The sequence below is a fragment of the Artibeus jamaicensis genome, unplaced genomic scaffold (assembly GCF_021234435.1).
Source record: "Artibeus jamaicensis isolate MK-2021 breed Jamaican fruit bat unplaced genomic scaffold, CSHL_Jam_final contig_444, whole genome shotgun sequence".
Lineage (NCBI taxonomy): Eukaryota > Metazoa > Chordata > Mammalia > Chiroptera > Phyllostomidae > Artibeus > Artibeus jamaicensis.
The window spans coordinates 10,671,466-10,684,581 of NW_026521831.1; the positions used below are offsets into that span (position 1 = coordinate 10,671,466).

At 50.5% G+C, this 13,116-nt stretch overlaps 1 protein-coding gene across 7 annotated transcripts in view; it reads left to right on the top strand.

The window, feature by feature from the left end:
- Nucleotides 1-13,116, top strand: part of FOXN3 (forkhead box N3) — a 345,077-nt gene that overhangs the window by 146,561 nt on the left and 185,400 nt on the right. The gene's annotated exons all lie outside the window — the stretch shown is intronic.

Sequence of the window (13,116 nt, forward strand, 5' to 3'; positions counted from 1 at the left end):
TCTACTTTTCCCCTTTTTGAAGTTCAGGTCCAGGCTCAGGATCACTATTTTGTGGGGTCAGCAGCTGTGCAGGGTTGGGGCCTTTACTTTCTTACCAGAAACATGTTTCCATTTCCATCAGAATCTTGAGCCTGAGAAAATTCTACTTGGGCGCGGAAGAATACGAATAAGGAAGGGGTGGAGCCATTTTTCTCCTTGCTGCAGCTGGGCACGTTGGTCTGCGGATGCCCTTGACCTAGAGTTTATGTTCGAGGTGGGGAGTGGGCCTCATGCGGAGTTTGAGGAAGGGCGGTGCTGGGGGGCAGGCAGATGTGGACACCAAGGAGCTGTGCCTTTGGTCGCTGGTGCTGACGGTGCCTCGATGCAGTGTTGCCGTGTGAACAGTCGTGTTCTGGGTCCCTCCTCCATCAGACCTCATATCTACATAACTGTAGCAACTTCGGGATGCTGCTCTTGTCCCCGGGTGTCCGCTTCTCTTCCTCCTCCCCTCCACGTCTCAGAATGGGCATTTGGAGACCAACCTCCGCGGACTTGGCTCCGCGGAGTGTTTTACGATCAGTCGTTGAACTGAGAAAATCTGCTGCTTTCCTGTGAGGAGCCAAGTCTGTGATTAAAAGCTCCTGTTCAGGTGGGTCCTGGAGGTGAGAAAGAGCAGGCAGTTTCAGGTTCGAATGTGGTGCGGAGAGTGGTGTTCAGGCCCCCCAAAAGCCGCATGTCCCTGATGAGGCGAGACACAGGACTTCAGACTGGTGAGAAATGATTGTACAAGCCACCATGCGCCTGTGTCTCCATGTTTGCAGTCGTGCCAGTGTGCGTAAAAATAGCTCAGCAAACGTACCATCTGAAATATGTGGACCAGCAACTCCAACCTGCACACGGAGCCTGGGAGGGCTGTTGGCCTGCCGGGGGTGTGGCGTGGGGACCTTGGGTCGTCTGTCTGGGAGAGCCCTCTCCTCCCCATGCACCTCCTCCTGCCCCCAGTCACCTGTTTCCAGGGGTGACAGTTTCGCTCTGAACAAATGCAGATATCACCTGTTGAAAGGCAACAGTTTTAGGGACGTAAGACTGTGAATCTTACAGAATGTTGAGTTCTGCCTTCCTGCCTGTGCTGGCCTGTGTTGACATGTTTCTGATGCAGCGCTGGCAGTCTCGTGGTCCAGAGGTTGTTCCCTGCCGTGAGAGCAAAGCGAGGAGTGTGAGTTTTCCTTCCCCTTTTCTCCTCTTTCCTTGGGTTGCCTCGGGGCCAGCCGCTGGCTGCTGTGGGAGGCCTAGGCCCTCAGGGACTTCCAGGACACTTGGGGTTTTCTCCAGGCCGGCTGAGCAGAGCGGAAGGCATTTCCCCTGACACTTTCCTCAGTGAAACCTCCTTTGGCCCCACAGGTAACTTGTCCCCCCCCCACCCCACCGGAGATTGTGCTTGGTGGCCCTGCCGCAGGGCAGTGACAGTGACTGAGCGTACCCGCATGTTGGAAGAAGGGGAGCTGCAGGGGCACAGGGAAGCCTCGCACGTTGTATTCACAGAGTTAGCCATTCCTTTTCTTTTAAGAGTGTAGAGCGCAGCGTTAAACCCGAAGTCACTGTGAGGACACGGAATGTCGTGTGATCCTTGTCCCCGAGGGCTTGGAACGTGCACCCTGCCAGACGACCGCCTGGCCTGCAGGAACACAGGAGGTTGATGGCATCAGAATGGTCGGTGCCCCTTACGGATAACGTCCCATTCTCGGCCCCTCCCCGGAGATTCCGATTCCGAGGGTTTGGGGTGGGTGGGGGACCACGGGCGTCCCGACCGGCTGTTTTCACGTGTGTTTCCGACTTGAAGCCGAAGTCGAGAATCCCTCAGCCAGATGCTTCTGGGCTCTTTCCAGTGCCAAGATTTCATCATGAACATGTTGTCATGAATGAGTAAGTCAGGGGGAAATAGATGGTTTTGCTTCCGTTTTATCTCTCTGTCTCTCTTCCTTTTGGTTTTTATCTCTGGAAGGAATTTAAAAGATAAGAGTTTTATTTTTTTTAATCAGGAAAAATTTACATGAGCATGGGGGGGGGGGAGTAGTGTGATAAATCTGTACAACCATCACCTCCGATGCTCGCATCCAGATTCTGTAGTTAACAAGGGCTTCCCTCCCTTAGCTCGTTCTTTTTTGTTTTGCTGGGCCCAAGTATTTCGAAGCAAATCCCAGACCTCATGTCAGTTTATCCCAATATATTACAGCGTGTGTGTGTGTGTGAGAATCACGGACAGTTTCTTATATAACCACAATGCTGGTATCACCCATATCAAAATGAACAGCCCTTTGGTATTACCTAATACCAGGGCCACACTCAGACCACCCTGATGGTTTGTAAAATGCTTGCTCGAATTAGGATCCAAACATGGTTTCTGTGTTGCCTTTGGCTCTTACGTATCCTCATCCTCACCAGTCCTCCTCCAAGCCCCTTTCACGCCCATCCTTCTCGTACAGACCCGTCCTTCGGGCTGTGGGAGCCCCGTGTCTGTCTGCATCCTGTCTGCTTCGTTGAGATTTCACTGAGCTTGTTCCTCTGTGCTCTGTTTTCTGTGATGTGGAGGTAAGTGTGAAAGGCTACATCACGTTCTGGCTTGGTTATGGATGGCACTGTGTGTGCTCACGCCAGGAAGCCTGGTCGACGCTTTCGCTTTCTCGGGAAGGCTGAGCTCTTCCTCTGGTTTCATGGGGCAAGGGCGGGGGGGGTCGGCTGCTCCCACCTCTGCGAAGTTCCCTGGCTGTCTTTCATCTTAGGGTTTCATCTGTTGAGTACCTTCGCCCGAATCAATCAAGATCGAGTTTCAAAGTCAGGGATTAAGTTTTATGCCTCCTAAATACAGACCTTAGTTAAGACTATAAGATTAGCAAGTACTAGTCTTCTCTTGAATACTTATAAGTGAGCAGTAAAGGGCAGTTATTTTTTTTATTGACTGGATAATAATAATGGTTCAGGAATGTGTGTTTCTATTTCTGTGCTTTTTCTCAACTTCCCCTCTTGCCACTTTAACAAAAAAAATGTTGTCATAAGAGGGTTCAGAATGGAAACACTGTACAACAGTATGTTTTGTATGTCTAGAACTGAGTGCTGAAAATATAACTTTAGCTTTTTAGTGTAGGTGACTTGTTTTGGTTGAAAAAAGACTGGACTGGAAATCAGGGTACCAGCTTCTATTTTGGATGCCGATGGCATGTGGCTTGAGCCTCAGTTTCCTCGTATAGAGAGGCAGGAGTTTGTAGTCACTTGGACCTTCTTCTTCTTCCTTTTATAGATTTTATTTGTTTTCAGAGACAGCAGAGGAAGTGGGAAGAGGTAGAAACATTGATGATGTCCAAAAGATGCATCGATCAGGGATGCACTAATCAGTAGCCTCTTGCATGCCCCCAACCAGGGAGCTGGCCCCCCAGCAGGGAGGTGACCCGCAACCCCTGCATGTGCCCTGACTGAGAATCAAACCAGTGACCTTTCAGTTCACAGGCCAGTGCTCAATCCACTGAGCCACACCAGCCAGGGATCTTGGGGCTTCTTACTGTGGGTCTTTGGGCGTCAAGGGCTCTGCAGACAGCCTGAAATTATTGACCATGTGTCATGTGACTATGCATATTGCATATTCCTAGAGGATCCCAGAGTTTGCTGATTTGTTTATTTTGTTTATTTTGCTTCTTGAATGGACCCTCTGACCCAGGAAAGGGAAAGAACCACTGGCATTTCATAACAATAGTCGGCTCTCCCCTCCCTTCCTTACCATAACCCTATGAGGCAGTCCCATTTTCCTTCTTAAAATAGAGGATGAACTAAGCTTAGAGTGGTTGAGCTACTTGGAGGGCACACAGCTAGTACGTAGCAGAACAGGAATGCACCCTAAGTCCCTCCAGTTCTGAAGGGTATGTACGTGCTTAAATGAAGCCCGGAGCCTGACTACACTTTCTTTGTATACAGGCTCTTGTAGATGGTCTCTATATGCTTCCTCAAAATGCTCTGTAACCAGGAGTTATGGGGGGACTGAAATAACCCGACCAAATCCAGAATTCACTCTGGGGTACAGGATAGAGACAGGTGAGCACAGAGCATGTTTTTGTGCTTATTGCAATTGGGCCAAATTCTGTCATAGTCAGCAAATGGAAAGGAAGATGTCACATGTACTTGCACAGAGCTTATCACTGCCTTCCCTGCTTTCTATTTCCAGGCTCTGCCCCAGGCCCCCTGCCCCGCCAGGGCTGTCTCCCCTGCTGTCCGGCCCAAGTTCAGAGCCCCTTCTCCCTGCACAGACACTGTACAAGTCCCCCACCCCACTCCCAGCCCCCTGGATATTCATTTTTCTCATGGATGACATGCCTTTTCCAAGGAAGGCGGTTTAGAAAATGAGGTAGCACCCTTTTACGGGGCAGTCCCCCCCATGTGCTTGGTGCCCCCTGATGTTTTTCCTGTTGGTGGTGCAAACCCAGAACAAGGGTGTTGCCCTTTTCCATGACACTAGTAACAAACATACTAGTTCAACTGATGATGATTTTAGGAAGGAGAGATGACTGGTTTTGTTTTTTTTTTGAGGGGTGGATAAATCATGCTCTTTGAAAGATGGTGCAGTCTGGTCTTGGCGGGTAAATTCCTAAAAATCAGGGTGATGTTGGGTGGTAAGGTGTGTGGGAGCAGGCTCCGGGGCACATGCTGACCCCATTTCCTCCCTGAGCCGATTTCTTCCGGGCCCAAGGGCCTCACTGGTGTAGCTGTCCATAAACTCTTCTGGAAGCCTTGCATTCTCCTCGGGAGGGCTTTGTGGTACCTGGGTGAGCCTTTGAGATGCTCCTTCATTGATGTACTGCCTGGATGTCCGGCCAGCAAGACGGTGTTCTCAGAGCCTCTCCCCTGTTGAGCCAAAGAGGCTTGGGGATTTCCCTTTGAAATCACTTTAGCTGCAGGATAATTCTCTGCAGTAAATAACATAGGAAGTCGGCACACTGACCTCCTATTTGAAAGTCATGGGCTTTGCTTCTCTCACAAATACTGATGGGTTATTCGGATTATTCCATATTCTCCCATGGAGCCCCTGGCCACCTTAACGCTCCCCTTAAGCTTTGGCAAGATAATGGCAGGTTTTAGATTTCATAGGAAATTCCACTGCCTTCCCAATGGACTTTTTTTTTGCACCTGATGCAGAAGATTGGTATATGTTTTAAAAAGGCTAATGGAATGTTTTGCTGATACTGTGTTTATTAGGCAGGTCTTTTCACAGATTTTGGTTTCGTGTATGTTCAAGGTGTTTTATTGTTGTCATTTTTAACTTTCTTGCTGTTCGTCTCAATGAATACATCTAACTGCCTGTGAGAATTTATCCCTTCGCTACCTTTGCACACTAGTCTGAGGTTTTCTGACCGTAGGGACTGACTTAGGTTGCTTCTGCAGGATACCCCCTCATTAGCAGGCCTGTATTTCTGGACCCCATTGCTTCTAATTTCAGGGATTTCAAGCACCCTCTGCATGTTAGAATTATTTGGTGATGTGAAAGGTGACAATAAAAAGTGAAATTTGGTTCTTGCCCTTTAGGAGCTTACGTTCCAGGGAAACAGGAGGCACAAAATAAAAAAGAGTAAAACCGCCCCCAGTGCAGGAAGCGCCAGAGTAAGAGGTCGGAGTGATTTCCGTTTCATTTGGAGCTGAGATAAAAGAGAGCAAGGAGCAAGTTTTGAATATTCCTTTTGGGGGAGCACTTGAATAAATTGTCAACATAGCCATCTTCCGCTGTGGCAGTGCCCTTGGGAATGCCAAGAAGGGATTAGTTAGGATGAGTCTGGCTGCCTGTTGTAGAATAGCCACGTTAATAGCGAGGTCAGCGCAGAAGTGCGTTGCTCTGTCACACAAAGTCCGTCTTGAGGACTTGGACGCAGACCCACTGCGTTCCATCCGTCTTTCGGCTCCACCTGATTGCAGTGCCTTGCCGGCGTCCATTCTCGGGCCTTCCCGTGGTGGGAGATGGCCTCGGCTGGCTTGTTCCCATTTTAAGAAGCAGGAAGCGGAATGCATAGAAAGATGAAAAGAGCGTTTTATTGAATTACCAATTTCAAGGTGCTTTTCCAGAAACCCCACACTCTGCTCTCATCTCATTGGCTAGAGCCTGGCCACATGATCCCTCTTAGCTGCAAGGAAGTCTGGGAAATGTATTTTATCTGGGCTCATTGTGATTTCAGATAAAATGTGGGTTCTGTTACTGAGGAAGCATGGGATTTTCTGCCAGAGAGTTCTAGATGCTTAGGAGATGATGTCCCGGGCCCAAGAGGTGTGTTGGAACATTGTCAGAGAACAGGGAGGAAGACGGGTGGCCCTGGAGGTCATGTAAATAGTATGAGGAATGCCCTGGCTGGTGTAGCTCAGTGGATTGAGCGCAGGCCTGCGAACCACACAATCGCGGTTCTATTCCCAGTCAGGGCACATGCCTGGGTTGCAGGCCAGTTCCCAGCAGGGGACTCACAAGAAGCAACCATACATTGACATTTCTCTCCTTCTCTCCTTCCCTTCCCCTCTAAAGAAAAATAAATAAAATCTTTAAAAAATAATAAATAAAAAAATAGTATGAGGAAGTATGTAATAGTAAGTGTGTGTTGGGGAGGCTCAGATAGGAAGGGGAGAACTTTAAATTGCTGTAGTAACTTAACTAAAGCAGAGACACAGACCCATTTTTAAAAAGCAGTTCAGTTAGCCAAGGGTTTGCTTCAAGATATTTTGGTTAAATTGCATTTAACATCTTCAGAAACATTAGCCTTATATTGACGATGATGATGATGTGTCCTGTGCCGAGTACGATAAGAGGAAAAGCAAGGAAATGTGAGGGTGAAGACAGAGAGCAGTGTCAAGTTGTTCTTTTAATAAGAACCCGGTGGTTTGCTGTAGGAGGTTACGCAGGTCCAAGAACAGAATGAGGTCCTTGGGGGGGGGGTGCATGTGTGTGTGTGTGTGTGCATGCTTGTTTGGGTGCCTTTGCGTGTGGACCCAGCCAGAGACCAGTGAACACAGGCAGAGTGACCGCACTGCTTCTGCAGGGTGGGGGGCTCTCCAGGTACCCCCTTCTCTTCCTCATCTCCCCGCAGGCTGCGTAGGGCTTCCCCCTGGGCCTGGCGGAGTCCGCTACAGTGCTGCCCTCCATTTATTGGAGCTCTGTGAAGTGCCTCACAGAAGGCTGTGCCCATCTTCTTCCCCAGGGACGGGACCGATAGGCGACTTAACTAATGTGGTTAGACAGAGAGCAGGCAGCTAGTGGGGCGCTGGCAACACTGTGTGGAAGGCTAGGCTGAGTCACGTGAGCACTGGTGGAGTCATCTCAGAGGGGAAGAATCCGGAGTCTGGGGGAATCGGCACAGGCGTCGTGACCCAGAGCTGGGGTGCAGAGTCGCACCAAGTACTTCACGGAATGCCGAGTTCCTTCCAGAATCTTCCATCGCTGCAGTTATGTAAAGTAAGAACCTCTGTTCGTAGCCGTGATTCCGAGACCCTGCAGAGGCCTTGGTTGTTGGCAAAGTACAAATTTGACTCTGCACTTTAAAGAAAAGTAGCTTCAGCCATTTTAGGAGGATTGTCAGTGGTGCTTCACGCAGGCCACACACATTTGTGGAAGGGTGGGCACTGTCCTGCACTCTGGAGATGCAGTTCTGGCCAGTGACAGTTCCCTGGCGGTCCTCCTGGACTGTCCGCGGGGCAGGGAGTAGGTGAAGGGGAGGCAGGTGTAGAGCAGTAGGTTCATACGTGAACATGTAGGAAATGTAGCAGATAGTGATACCTGAGTGAAGAAGGTGAAACAAAGGGATGTACTAGAGAGGGGAGGGGAGGGAGGTGGGAGTTTCCCAGAGAAGGAAGGGGACCGTCTGCATCCTGGTGGCAAGAGGGATACAGCTGTGCAAAGACCTTCGTCAGAGAGAACAGCAAGTGCAAAGGCCCTGAGGTGGCAATGGCTTGAAACATTCAAGGACCAGGAAGGAGGCCTGTACTAAAGAGAGGAGAATGAGGTGTTTAAGGGGACATCAGGGGAAAACATCTGTTTGGGGGTGCAGGTTAGAACCAGCAGAAAGGACACTGGCTTAGACCAGGATTGAGGTTTGCCGAGGAAGGTGTGTGGGCAGACGTGGGTGGGGACGTGGGATGGAGGTGAGGCCAAAGATTTGAAATGGCCATTTAACGTGTGAGTGGAGCTATCTAGTTAGAAGCGCGGTGTGTGAGTTTGAAGCACAGCAGAGAAGTTGGAGGAGAGGTACAAATCTGGGACGCATTAGCGCTCAGCTGGTGAAAACCGAAGAGGATTTCTGGATTATGTCTCCATCAGAAAGGAAGAGAAATCAAACGTCTATTTCAGTTCTTACAGGAAATTATATTTCCATTAGAGTTGACTAGAGCATTCGTTTGGGAGCACGTCCAGCACGGCAAATAAAAACGAAAGGGGTTCGTGTTTGGAGGAGGAAATTCAGAATCATTTCAAAAATAGCCTACCTGTAGTTTTTTATAGCTACTCTCTGTGGTTCTGCAGGCAGAAGGGAACAAACCTGTGCTTTTGGTAATGAGGGCGTAACTTCTCAAAGTGCGTGGAGCCAGTGGCATCCCTGATACGATGAGAGAAATGCACTCCAGTAAACATCCCATTTAGCAAAGTCCTCTAACCCATGACTTCTGCGAGCTCCCTGCCATCTGGTCCCTGGCTGCAGAGAGGAATTTTTCTTGTATATGCGTCTCCATAGCAACGAGTTTGCAGTTGATATGGAAAGTAAGCAGTTGCCTTAGCAACACGGAGTTGCTGATGTGGTGGCTCCCTTGCTTTCAGGGACTGGATAAGCTGACCAAACTGGATTAGAGGCATCGGGCAGGGCGCTGGTAAGCAGAGTCGTCCTCGCTGGCCGCTGTGCCAGTGTAAAATCAGCCCCAGTTTAAAAGAGATCGCAGCCCCTCCTTTTTCCAGAAGGAAGGGCTTACCGAGGTAATAAATCAGACCAAAGTAGCTGCTGTCAGTTGAAATAGATTAGAAGAGGAATCTCCTGGTGGAGTTTGTTTCGTTCATTCAAAGGACAGTGAATAGTGGTAGTCAGGACACACTTGGTTGCAAGGAAAAGAAAGCCACCCAATTGGGCATAAGGAGAAGAGAGCTTGTCCCAGGCATGTAATCATCAGCCCTGCAGAGCAGTGGTGACGAGGAACACAACACGTCCTCAGGTCCACAGTGACTGGAACTGCGTCCCGCATCCCTCTGCGGCCACCTGGTGCTTGTCCCTGCCTTTCTCTGGGGAGCTGGTCCAGTCTTCCACTTGCAGCCTGGCTTCCTCCGTGTGGCTCTTGATTTCTGCCCTCTCGACCTTGGCTTGCCGTGGAGGAGTGTTGGTGCCAACCCTGCAACGCGATGGCCCCAGTGCCCAGGGACACTGACCGCACCATCTGTCATAGTCCCAGATGCGCCGACTCGTTCTTCCTGGGTCAGATGTTCAGCCCTGGCCGAAACGGGGGCAGGGTGCCCGGCATGAAGACAGCTCCCAGGCCTGTCCCTTCACCTGGGCGGGGGCTGGGGCTTGAAACACACCCACACTGAAAGGTTTCCTGGAAAGCCTTTGGTCTGTCAAACACACTTCCATCATGAAAACAGAAGTAATGCGGAACTTTGGAGTGTTTCGTACTTTCCTGCTTCCCTTCGTGTCCCCTCTGGGCAGGTCTCACAGGTGACAGGGATGAGCACCTCAGAGAACCCTGGGACTGTCCCGAGCCTCGGTCCTGGTGCTTCCGGTCCTCTGCGCTGACCAAATCTTTCCTGCATTTCATTTCCATAGATTTGGGGCTGGTGGTTCCCAAACTAGCCAAGTCTTTCTTTGGTGGCTACTTCTTCCTGCCAGCTGCTCTCAAATGGCCAGCAATCACAGGGTTGAGGGATGACCAGAGCTTATGAACTGCGGCCCCCCCGTTTTAGACAGGGATGAATGTCAGCCATCCGGCACACGCTGTTCTGGTTTTCTAGATCAAGAGACTGGGTGATGGTTCTTGTTAACCACAGTGGACCAGTCCAAGTCATTGCTTTGAGGTTTTCAACATGGGGGGAAATGTAGTCACTCTCTGCCGGGAACTAAAGCTATAAAGAGATCGCAAAACTCGGGAGAAGCAGTCAAAGCACAGCCAGGAAGAGACCAGGAAGGTTAAAAGTGTCATGTGCCAATTGTCAGGGGATTGGCCCGTGGCCAGATTACAGGGTTTGAGACTCCAAAGGAGAAAACGCCCACTGGTGGTAAGCAGAGCCAAACTGGGGCCCCTGGAGAGGAGGCGGAATTTCGCCAGCTGGATCCTTCGGGATGGCCAGGAGGGGGGCCAGGAGGGGGCCGGAGACAGGGGAGAGGAGGTCACCTGAGTCATCGGACTTAGCTTGGACACGGAGGAGGGGGTGCGTAAGGGGGAAGACCGAGTGTGAAAATGGCAACTGACATTTCCGCAGGGCTTGCTGGGGGCTGTTTCAAATCGCTGGAAGCATTTGCATCTGTGATCTTACAGCTTCCAACACCCGTAAGGCAGACAGTCTGTTCCTGCGGCAGGGGCGGAAACTGAGGCTCAGAGAAGTCCGTCCGCTTGCCCAGGTGACCCAGCCAGATGGTGAATCAGGTCTGAGACTTCTGTGTTTTTCCTTTGCTCAGTTGGCTGAGGCAGAGGGTTCCTGTGTGGGGGCGGGGAGGATAGATTTGGGAAGCTAGATGTTTCTCTTTCACGGATCCTGTTTTCACTGACCACCGCTTTTGTTTGTGGGCATCACTACTTCCTGGTGACGTCCCGACCGTTCTGGAATGCGCAGGAGTGGAACCAGTGACTGACTCGCCCCCTCAGCTCTGCCCTGGGGGTCTCACTCACTTTTTGGTGTTGGGTGGGTTTTCCCTCTTCCTGTCTCCGATGGCGACTTCTCCTCCCCTTCGGCATCGTCTGTAGGGAAACAGGGTTGTTTACCCCTTTTGTTGTGTAGGAAGTAGGGTCAGGTACGTGATTTCACTCGTTCCTTTGTCCTTCCAGCCACGTCGGGTTCTTGGAACGTGGAGGGCGTTGTGCTGCGTGCTGTGTGGGCACGAAGAGGCATAAGACCCGGTCCTCGGGGAGCACCGCGTGGTCCCCCCCAAGGCTTCCCTCTCCTTCAGCTCCGTACCCAACCAGAGACAGAGATCCCCGATTCTGTTTCCCAGGTGTCTCTGGGCCATCCCTTCCTCTCTAACCCCGCCACCACTGGGCTGCACTGTTGGCCCAGAGGTGCATGGCCTCGCGCCCCCTTTTCCTCCCTCCACTCTGCTGCCTCCGCTCCATCGAATGCAGTGCCGCCCTGTTTGGTCGCAGCCATTCGGTGGCCCCTTCTGCCTGGAGTGCTTCACCTCCAAGAGTGGCTCTGACCATCGGTTTAGGGTGTTTGGTAGAAATGTTGATCTCAGGGCCATCACCCAGACTTACTGATGGAGAACATTTCCGGTAGCGCCGCCCAAGAATCTGCATTTAAGTAAGTTCGCCAAAAGAGTCTTCTTTACAGTGAAATTTGAGAAGCAAGGCATAGAGGGGTCAAGTTCATACCCTTCAGCAGGGCTTGTAATGCCTGCCCATTCTTACACTTTTTCTCATGGAAGAGTTCGGCACTGTAGCGTGATGGACTGTCATCCACAGTGTCACCATCGTGGGGCCACACACACACGTGGCCCCTTCTCCTTCACTCTGTCTCCTCATGCCCCTCCTCAGCCCCTTTGCTGGGTGGGGCATTATTATCATCGTATCTGCAGATCTTCCAGAATGGACCTGTGATCTGCTCACACATGTGCACACACATACACTCACGCACCACAAAACCGTTATCATGCCTAAGAAGAAATTTACCACGATTCTTTATTATCATCAAAATCTAGTTGATTTTTGAATTTGTCCGCTAAAAAGAAATTCAGCAGTGGTTTGTTCAAATGAGAATCCAGAGAGGTCCTCATTCGTTTGATGTATCTTTTTAAAAAGATTTCTAAAAATTTATTTTGAGAGAGAGAGGAAGGGACAGAGAAAGAGAGGGAGAGAAACATTGATGTGAAAGAGAAACATTGATCAGCTGTCCCTCACACTTGCCCCACCTGGGGACCTGGCCCGCAACCCAGGCATGAGCCCTGACTCGGAATCCAACCGGCAGCCTTTCGCTTTGCTGGATGACACCCAGCCCTCTCAGGTACGCCAGCATGTCTTATATCTTTTTCGATCTGCCCCCGTCCCCCACGTGCCATGTGGATGAAGCCGTCTCCCCTCTTCTTCACCTTTTCCTATCGTTACCCCGATGCTCCTGTCCTGCCTGGGGCCAGGACGAGCTGTTTCTGCAGAAGGCTGTGTGCTCTAACGCCGACTCCCACTTGCTGTTGCTCCTCTCCTCTGGGCGCTGCGTCCTCAGCCTGAAGCCCCAGCTGAGCTGAGCCTCTGCACACCTTCCTGCAGGCATCCCTTCCCATTTCTCTTCTTGGTCTCCGCTTTGCCATGATTTTGTAGTGTAATACTCCCTTAGTGTCTGTCCCTGCCACTATCTCCCTTTACTAATGTCCCCACCCTGAGCTCAAGGGCAGGGCCACATCTTGTCCATTTTTGCATCCAGCACACTGCCTGGCATCTCGTAGGTAGTCTTGAAATAACTTAGGAGAGAATTCGTGAGCCATAAGCCACCAATTCCAGTATTTTATGATTAGCTTACATTCAGCTTTTTTGGGAACACTTGAGTATTTACTGTTAAGAAGGTTCGTGTATCCTATATTTAGGATGAACACAGGTCACTGTTTTTTGGGTTTTTTTTTTTCAGTCTACTATATGATACTGTAAGTTTATCCAGATACCTGCCTCTCTCTACTGTCAGCAGCCACCAGCTGGCCTCCTTTCTTCCTGTTTTTGGCCATCACTACCACACTCTTGTCAAGAATGAGCAAAAGGAAGAGAGGAAGTCTGAGTCTCGGTACTGAATGTGCTGACCCGAGAATGTTTCACAGTTGCCGGAGAGAAAGGGGGTTCCAGTGAAACAGGAGAGTCGACCCCTGCCCTGTGCAATGTACTTCATGGTAGATAACACCCCACGTTCTGTGGCTTTGTCAACTCGAACGGGAGCACAACAGGTGTTTGTTCGTGTGT